The sequence below is a fragment of the Ranitomeya imitator genome, chromosome 2 (genome assembly GCF_032444005.1).
Source record: "Ranitomeya imitator isolate aRanImi1 chromosome 2, aRanImi1.pri, whole genome shotgun sequence".
Classification (NCBI taxonomy): domain Eukaryota; kingdom Metazoa; phylum Chordata; class Amphibia; order Anura; family Dendrobatidae; genus Ranitomeya; species Ranitomeya imitator.
The window spans coordinates 247,195,558-247,204,878 of NC_091283.1; the positions used below are offsets into that span (position 1 = coordinate 247,195,558).

General features: G+C 44.8%; 1 long non-coding RNA gene across 1 annotated transcript; it reads right to left on the minus strand.

Moving 5' to 3' along the window:
* Nucleotides 1-2,937: 2,937 nt before the first annotated feature.
* On the minus strand, nucleotides 2,938-6,221 carry LOC138662897 (uncharacterized). Its single transcript, XR_011318088.1, has 4 exons — nucleotides 5,990-6,221; nucleotides 5,019-5,187; nucleotides 4,611-4,924; nucleotides 2,938-3,949 (listed from the first exon to the last, which is right to left on the minus strand). It is a non-coding gene; the product is annotated as an uncharacterized lncRNA (long non-coding RNA).
* Nucleotides 6,222-9,321: the final 3,100 nt, after the last annotated feature.

A 9,321-nucleotide genomic window follows, 5' to 3' on the forward strand; every position in this document is an offset into this window, starting at 1 on the left:
TGAACGGTACAGAGCACTATATGGGGCACAGCTATAGGGCAATAATGAACGGTACAGAGCACTATATGGGGCACAGCTATGTGGCAATAATGAACGGTGCAGAGCACTATATGGGGTGTTATGGCTGGCAATCAGGCAACACAGCGTGCAGTAATCAGCGCACATACAGAGATCTGGCAATAACCAAAAACAATAGGACGAGCTCTGAGACGTGGACTGTTATGGCTGGCAATCAGGCAACACAGCGTGCAGTAATCAGCGCACATACAGAGATCTGGCAATAACCAAAAACAATAGGACGAGCTCTGAGACGTGGAATCTCTGTAGACTGCAGTACCTGAACTATCCTCACACAACTATAAGCAGCAGTGGATTGCGCCTATCACTACCTATGCAACTCGGCACTGCCTGAGGAGCTGACTAGCCTGAAGATAGAAATACAAGCCTGACTTACCTCAGAGAAATACCCCAAAGGAATAGGCAGCCCCCCACATATAATGACTGTTAGCAAGATGAAAAGACAAACGTAGGAATGAAATAGATTCAGCAAAGTGAGGCCCGATATTCTAGACAGAGCGAGGATAGCAAAGAGAACTATGCAGTCTACAAAAAACCCTAAAACGAAAACCACGCAAAGGGGCAAAAAGACCCACCGTGCCGAACTAACAGCACGGCGGTGCACCCCTTTGCTTCTCAGAGCTCCCAGCAAAAGTTAATAGCAAGCTGGACAGAAAAAACAGAAAACAAACTAGAAGCACTTATCTAGCAGAGCTGCAGGCCCAAGGAAAGATGCAGTAGCTCAGATCCAACACTGGAACATTGACAAGGAGCAAGGAAGACAGACTCAGGTGGAGCTAAATAGCAAGGCAGCCAACGAGCTCACCAAAACACCTGAGGGAGGAAGCCCAGAGACTGCAATACCACTTGTGACCACAGAAGTGAACCCAGCCACAGAATTCACAACAATGGGGCACAGCTATAGGGCAATAATGAACATGCAGAGCACTATATGGGGCACAGCTATGGGGGCAATAATGAACGGTACAGAGCACTATATGGGGCACAGCTATAGGGCAATAATGAACGGTGCAGAGCACTATATGGGGCACAGCTATAGGGCAATAATGAATGGTGCAGAGCACTATATGGTGCAGAGCTATAGGGCAATAATGAACGGTGCAAGAGCACTATATGGGGCACAGCTATAGGGCAATAATGAACAGTGCAGAGCACTATTTGGGGCACAGCTATAGGGCAATAATGAACGGTACAGAGCACTATATGGGGCAAAGCTATAGGGCAATAATGAACGGTGCAGAACACTATATGGGGCACAGCTATAGGGCAATAATGAACGGTGCAGAGCACTATATGGGGCACAGCTATAGGGCAATAATGAACGGTGCAAGAGCATTATATGGGGCACAGCTATAGGGCAATAATGAACGGTACAGAGCACTATATGGGGCACAGCTATAGGGCAATAATGAACGGTGCAGAACACTATATGGCCAGCAGAAAGAAAAGTATCACTCCAGTTATGCACACCACGTATAAAAAATGAAAACATAATGTAGGAAAAAACACAAGATTTTATTGACACACAACATAATAAAACATACTTAAAAACAGAAAGGCAAGGCCCTGTCCATAACACTCAGTAAATACAGAGTACAATAATATATATAACCCATAATAAGCATACTGATAACCAATGCTATAAGCCTGCCTGTACCCTAGGACTAGATGCAGACCATACGTGGCCAGCTCACAGGACAAACTAACCAACCCAGGCGGATGTATACAAAATCCTAAGTGGCCAGTAAACACCCAAATAGTGCATTTAGCCCGAACGGCTCATGGGACAAAAATATCTACCCTAAGCCAGTAAGGCAACAGGATCCCAAAATAATAGTGGGAGAAAAAAAAAAAAAAAAAAAGAGGAGAGCACTGGAACCGCCAGGAAAAACCTCAGAGCACTAGAAGAAGGGGTTACCCAAATGGTGACCAGAGCGGGGTCCGTGGGTAGCCAGGCAAGCAAGCAGGACAGGGACCAGAGCAGCCCCACGCGTATCGCCCTTCAAGAGAGGGCTTCGTCAGGGGAAGTACCAACATGTGTCCCAAACCCTGTATAAATACCATCCCAATAAATAGAACAAACGGCCCACCTGTGACTGAGCAAAGAAGCTGCAAATGTGCAGAAAGTCCTGAAATGAAAGTGCCAGCCAAAATGCAGCCGGAGCTAGCTGAGATAAGGAGCCAGTCCCACGTCCAGCCGGGCGGGGAAGAGAAGGCGGCCGCTGTCAGAGTGAGCGATGAAAGCCACACCCACACAGCAAGCTGAAGGAGAGCCAAAAACACAGGCGCAAAAGCACCAAAAGCCCAGCTGTGAAGCAACAGCTGGAACAAAGAATCCTGGCAACAGGAAAGCCCATAGTTATAAAAATATATGTATATGCACAGACACGGGATAGAGGTATTAAGAAAATATATGTTATAATAAGGATGGTAGAGATCCTAAACAGGAACTGGGGAGCCTACAAAAGTGTGCCCAGCCAAGGGGTGATCAGTCCCAAGGCAAAATATCCATATATGCATGTATAAATATGCATACAAATGCATACACATACATATACATACAGAAGAAGGAGCTAGATGGAGGTGCAATTGTGTACCAGAGGCCCTAGTTATAGATGTAAACAGCGGAACGCTAACCTAAGAAAAAATAAATAATAATAAAAATAAATAACAAACCCAAGAGAAACTAAGAAAAAAGAAAAAAAATAATAAAGATAAAATAATAATAAATAAATAAAAAATAACAAAAAAAAAAAAAAAAAAAAAAAAAAAAAAAAAAAAAAATAAAATAAAAAAAATAAAATAAAAAAAATAAATAAAAAATAATCAAGAAACTGAAAAATAGAAAGGCGTACCGAATGCCCAAAATGGACAAGAAACATGCACACACAGCAATCAACCCCCGGGGGACAACCTCACAGGCATGCAATTTTAATAAACAAACACGCCAAGAAACAGCCACCAACCAAATCCAACCCATACAATTGTATTGTAAACACATCTGCAGCATAAATAATGTCATTATAAGCACCATCTTTATTGAATAAATATACAGCAAAATACATGTATATACTACACACAGACTAGTATGGGAAGGAAACGTAAGGACGACTGAAAAGATAATAACAGCCATGCCAAAACAGAGGAATCAAATGTACCGGTAGAATACACCGAAATCTATCTTATGCATAAAGGACAACCCCAAAAGAGAGTAGGGGCAGGAACTATGCCCAATGGGCTAGGGAAGAGAAAAGAACAGCCAAAAGTAGCTGATCAGCCCCAACCATATGCCCAAACCGGCTAACAAGATGAAAGCCAGCATAAGTGAAGAACTACCTGGATGTCCCATGAGCCAGAGGAATCCCTATATAATGTGTCAAACATGCATCATGTCCTGATGCCCCATGAGCCAAAAATACCTGTACACAGTATGTAGTGCAGCAAATGGAGGCTAAACCCTATCCTGATACCATCTAGTACATATATTTTAATAAGAACACCGAAGGGTGTAAATAAAAACCCAATGAACTACCACTAGAGTAGCCCACTCCATCAGCAGATGTAAAGTGCAGTGCAAATAAATAAAGGCCATCATGTTGCTATACAAATCCAACCGCAGACACAGTAAGGCGCCGATCGTAATATAGATGAATCCTCAAAAAAGTCCAATTAGAACGTAGAGAGTCCACTTTAGATTGGAGGAAAAAGTGATTCCCAATAGGCGGAGTATACACGAGGTCCATCCGGGACGACTCTAGAGAAGGAAGAGGAATCCAGACCCATCCAGTCCAAAGAGGCACCAAACCATGAGATAACCAACCAGACAGATCTCATCCCAGGAAGCCCGTAAAAAGGAGTTCTTCATTGAGACCTGTTGGGGTAACAGAAGACAGATTGAAAATCCAACGGGATTCACGGCGTAACAGGGATGGCTTGAGTGGGCCCCCCCTATTAGAGACAAGGACATGCTCCAGGCCAACCACCTTGGTATTGGTAACCCTGCCCGCATGATGAGCAAGAAAGTGGGCCGCCACAGGGGTGAGAACTTTACCCTTGGATGCATCATTGGAAGCCAGATTAATGGTGGAGAAGTGCTTCTGCACTCTCCGTCGCAATTCCTGCGACGTTTGACCCACATATATAAGCTGACACGGGCAAATAAGGGCGTAGATAACGCACGTAGTCCTACAGTTTATGTATGAAAGAAGTCTGTGCCGACTACCATTCTGGGGATGAACAAAAAAGTCTCTTGTGGTCCCCATATGCGGGCAAATGCTGCAACCACCACAGGCAAACGAACCTCGGAGTTTAATGCCCCGATTGATACTCACAGTCCGTCTCCTATAGTGGCTCCTAGATAGTATATCCCTAAAATTAGGGGCCCTTCTAGCTACCAATAGGGGTTGTGCACTGACCACATCAGCAGTTTGAAGGTCCGTCGTCAGAATGTCCCAGTGCCTGCGCAAAATCGCCTTAAGGCCACCCCAGTTATTATTATAGCCCGTGATAAACCTAGGTTTATCATCACGTACCTTGTTAGATGCAAGCAATAGGGAATCCTGAGTATGGAGTCTTGCTCGTTGGAAAGCAGTAGAGATACTTCTGTGCGGGTAGTGCCTTTCCTTAAAACGATCCGTGAGCCTTAGTGCTTCCGCTCGAAAGTCCACATCGGACGTGCAATTCCTTCTCACTCTCAGGAATTGCCCAACGGGCACTCCATCCCTGGTGTGCTGTGGATGGAAGCTTCTGTAGTCTAAAAGACTGTTTGTGGCCGTCGGCTTCCGAAACAGCTTGGTGGAGATGGAGCCATCTTCTTCAATCCTAATCTGTAGGTCAAGATACGTGGCTATGGAGGATGACATAGAGTAAGTCAATAGAATGTTATGTGTATTCATATTCAAGGACTCAATATAACTCCTACATTCCTCCATGGTGCCTACCCAGATGAAGAAAACGTCATCGATATATCGTGACCAATGGGCAATCCTACTCCTGAAAGTCGATGACGGGTAGATGACCGTGGCCTCCCACCATCCCAAGAATAGGTTTGCCAGGGCTGGCGCACATCTGGCACCCATGGCCACACCTGACGTTTGTAGGTAGTATGTCCTGTCGAACAGAAAGTAATTATGCCTCAGGATGAAGTCTAGAAGGTCCACCACCAGAGAGTCATGCATGCGGTCCGAGTGTACCACCAAATCCAGAAAATATAGAACCGCCGTTATACCATCCTCGTGACTAATGTTGGAGTAAAGTGACTCGACATCACATGTCACCAAAATAGCCCCTGGCGGAAGCTTCAAAGAGCGACAGATATTAATAAAGTGTGCCGAGTCCTTCACAAAGGATGGTAAGTTCTTAACTAGTGGTTGCAGGAAGTGGTCCACATAGATACAGGCTTTCTCACACAGGCTGCCGATGCTGGCCACAATCGGCCGGCCCGGTGGCCTGCGGATGTCCTTATGGACCTTGGGCAACATATAAAATGTAGCCGTAATGGGGCATTCAACCCACAAGAACTGGAATTCTTGGTGATTGATGATACCAAGGTCTCTGGCACGCTCCAGAAGGGCTCTAAGGCGAGCACCAAACACAGCCGAGGGATCTGATGGAAGCTTTTTGTAAAACCTCTGATTCCCTAGTTGCCGGTTGGCTTCCTCCAAGTAGAGGGTATGTGGCCAAAGGACCACGTTGCCCCCCTTGTCCGCTTCTTTAATCAAGAACAAATCATTGTTCTTGAGGTCAGACAAAGCCCGTTTTTCCTCCCTACTCAAATTGGAAGGAAGCAATGGTCTTAAGGGCATGGACATGATGTCTTTTTTAGTTAATTCGAAGAAAACCCTGACAGATGGTACTAGAGAAAAAGGGGGTGCCACGATGGACCTGTTGCGGTATGGAAACCGATTCCTACCTCCACCCGACTCGTTCTCCTGGAGTAGTCGTAAAAGATCCTGCATAACCTGCTGGTCCGTCTGGTCGAGATCCCTCATAGTCTGGGGCCTGTTGTGTAAGACTCGAAGAACCAGGTGCCTGCAAAACAGATACAAGTCCTTAACTAAAGTGAACTTATCCGCGGTTTGTGAAGGGGAGAAAGTCAAACCCCTCTGAAGAACTCTCAGTTCTGTAGCGGAAAGAACATGATCAGAAAGGTTAATGACCTGCAACAAATTATCCGATGCCACCATTGGTCCCAAGACAGCCCCGGAAGAGGGACCCATTAGTATCTGCGACGGTTCCTGTGTGGTTTCTGGACCTGTGGTCGTCGTCCCCCAAATCTCGTTATTCGTGGTGACATTGGGACAGCGCTTACGGCCCCTTCTGATCCGACGTCTACCTCGCTTTCCGCCGAAGATAAAAAATCACTCTCTGAGGTGAAGTCTGCACCTCTAGTAGACTCCTGTGCTTGGATCCTGGTCCTCTGAACTGGAGGCGCCCGTCTCTGGTTGCCCTGGTGCCGCCATTGGAATGCCCTGGCCGACTCAAAATCGGAGCGGTCCCTGGAAAACTTAGATTTCTTTTTGTTGACAATATCCCTTTCATATTTATCTAAATTTTCCTTGAGCCTAGCCCTGAAAGGTTGGACTTGTTTAGCATCATCAAATTTAAGGAGTTGACCCTCCAGATCCTTAACCCTGATCTTAGTATTAAATAATAACTCCCTGTCATGTTCCAGCAGCATGTTCATGATGATGCTAGAGCATTTCAATAGGCCCTGTTCCCATGTGGTCCGAAATGCAGATGAAGGTTCCCACGCTGGATAAATGGGAACCCTAAGGCCCCGAGGGACAATATTCAACCTAAGGTATTCTTCTAGACTACGGATGTTCCACCATAGTCTAATCCCCAACCTATGGGCTGATGTTAAATCTGTGGACAGTTTAGAGAAATCAGAATCCGGTACCGGAGCATCCCCAGGTATAAAGATGTTGGCCGATTGAGCCTGCCAGGCTGCCTCACGGGAGTCCCAATCCATATCCAGCAGGTAGAAAATCCAAAATGTAGACTGTAAAAAGAAGAGATATATGGAAAAACGTTCATTCTGACGACGGACCTTCAAACTGCTGATGTGGTCAGTGCACAACCCCTATTGGTAGCTAGAAGGGCCCCTAATTTTAGGGATATACTATCTAGGAGCCACTATAGGAGACGGACTGTGAGTATCAATCGGGGCATTAAACTCCGAGGTTCGTTTGCCTGTGGTGGTTGCAGCATTTGCCCGCATATGGGGACCACAAGAGACTTTTTTGTTCATCCCCAGAATGGTAGTCGGCACAGACTTCTTTCATACATAAACTGTAGGACTACGTGCGTTATCTACGCCCTTATTTGCCCGTGTCAGCTTATATATGTGGGTCAAACGTCGCAGGAATTGCGACGGAGAGTGCAGAAGCACTTCTCCACCATTAATCTGGCTTCCAATGATGCATCCAAGGGTAAAGTTCTCACCCCTGTGGCGGCCCACTTTCTTGCTCATCATGCGGGCAGGGTTACCAATACCAAGGTGGTTGGCCTGGAGCATGTCCTTGTCTCTAATAGGGGGGGCCCACTCAAGCCATCCCTGTTACGCCGTGAATCCCGTTGGATTTTCAATCTGTCTTCTGTTACCCCAACAGGTCTCAATGAAGAACTCCTTTTTACGGGCTTCCTGGGATGAGATCTGTCTGGTTGGTTATCTCATGGTTTGGTGCCTCTTTGGACTGGATGGGTCTGGATTCCTCTTCCTTCTCTAGAGTCGTCCCGGATGGACCTCGTGTATACTCCGCCTATTGGGAATCACTTTTTCCTCCAATCTAAAGTGGACTCTCTACGTTCTAATTGGACTTTTTTGAGGATTCATCTATATTACGATCGGCGCCTTACTGTGTCTGCGGTTGGATTTGTATAGCAACATGATGGCCTTTATTTATTTGCACTGCACTTTACATCTGCTGATGGAGTGGGCTACTCTAGTGGTAGTTCATTGGGTTTTTATTTACACCCTTCGGTGTTCTTATTAAAATATATGTACTAGATGGTATCAGGATAGGGTTTAGCCTCCATTTGCTGCACTACATACTGTGTACAGGTATTTTTGGCTCATGGGGCATCAGGACATGATGCATGTTTGACACATTATATAGGGATTCCTCTGGCTCATGGGACATCCAGGTAGTTCTTCACTTATGCTGGCTTTCATCTTGTTAGCCGGTTTGGGCATATGGTTGGGGCTGATCAGCTACTTTTGGCTGTTCTTTTCTCTTCCCTAGCCCATTGGGCATAGTTCCTGCCCCTACTCTCTTTTGGGGTTGTCCTTTATGCATAAGATAGATTTCGGTGTATTCTACCGGTACATTTGATTCCTCTGTTTTGGCATGGCTGTTATTATCTTTTCAGTCGTCCTTACGTTTCCTTCCCATACTAGTCTGTGTGTAGTATATACATGTATTTTGCTGTATATTTATTCAATAAAGATGGTGCTTATAATGACATTATTTATGCTGCAGATGTGTTTACAATACAATTGTATGGGTTGGATTTGGTTGGTGGCTGTTTCTTGGCGTGTTTGTTTATTAAAATTGCATGCCTGTGAGGTTGTCCCCCGGGGGTTGATTGCTGTGTGTGCATGTTTCTTGTCCATTTTGGGCATTCGGTACGCCTTTCTATTTTTCAGTTTCTTGATTATTTTTTATTTATTTTTTTTATTTTATTTTTTTTATTTTATTTTTTTTTTTTTTTTGTTATTTTTTATTTATTTATTATTATTTTATCTTTATTATTTTTTTTCTTTTTTCTTAGTTTCTCTTGGGTTTGTTATTTATTTTTATTATTATTTATTTTTTCTTAGGTTAGCGTTCCGCTGTTTACATCTATAACTAGGGCCTCTGGTACACAATTGCACCTCCATCTAGCTCCTTCTTCTGTATGTATATGTATGTGTATGCATTTGTATGCATATTTATACATGCATATATGGATATTTTGCCTTGGGACTGATCACCCCTTGGCTGGGCACACTTTTGTAGGCTCCCCAGTTCCTGTTTAGGATCTCTACCATCCTTATTATAACATATATTTTCTTAATACCTCTATCCCGTGTCTGTGCATATACATATATTTTTATAACTATGGGCTTTCCTGTTGCCAGGATTCTTTGTTCCAGCTGTTGCTTCACAGCTGGGCTTTTGGTGCTTTTGCGCCTGTGTTTTTGGCTCTCCTTCAGCTTGCTGTGTGGGTGTGGCTTTCATCGCTCACTCTGACAGCGGC